Raw genomic sequence first — 599 nt, 5'->3', positions numbered from 1 at the left:
CTCCCCTCCCTGGCCTTCTGCTACCCTCCCCTGCCGATCCCCGACCGCAGCTCGCTGCATCTCCTCCCCTCCGCGCCCGCCCGGGAGCTGTCCGCGTCCTGGTGCTGAAAGGAGCGCGTGCCAGAGCCCAAGCAATTTCTCTCTCGGGCCCACCAACGAATCCTAGAAGCTGGAGTGCGAGACCTGGGCCTGGGGTGGGGCAGCACTTCTCTGAGGCCTCGGTCTCTCCTGGATTCCCTTCGGGTACTGAATGGCAGTTTCCCCTCCCAATACAGGGGAGCATTGGGGGACCGCGGGCAGAAGATGTTTGGCACCACAGGTGGTCTTTTGCTAAAAGCTCTCTCTAGAGTCTGACCTCGGGGCCTGACCCAAGGAATGATACACTCAGGCTTCTGTCGGCCCTTGACAAATATCCTCCAGCCGAGCCCCACTGTTCATGAAATGTTCCCGGTGGCAAACCCAACCAGATTCCAGTCCTGGGAGGATGGACTAGAAGCCACACGAAGGTGTACATGAAATATGCAATAAGATGCCTTTTTAGTGGCCTGAGAGCTCTCAGCATACAGACATAGTTTGAAAGGGCAGATTTAAAACCACCT

This window comes from Fukomys damarensis, unplaced genomic scaffold (assembly GCF_012274545.1).
Source record: "Fukomys damarensis isolate Sample0158 unplaced genomic scaffold, DMR_v1.0_HiC HiC_scaffold_23, whole genome shotgun sequence".
Lineage (NCBI taxonomy): Eukaryota > Metazoa > Chordata > Mammalia > Rodentia > Bathyergidae > Fukomys > Fukomys damarensis.
The sequence above is the reverse complement of the archived record's forward strand: the minus strand, read 5'-3'. Positions refer to the sequence as shown.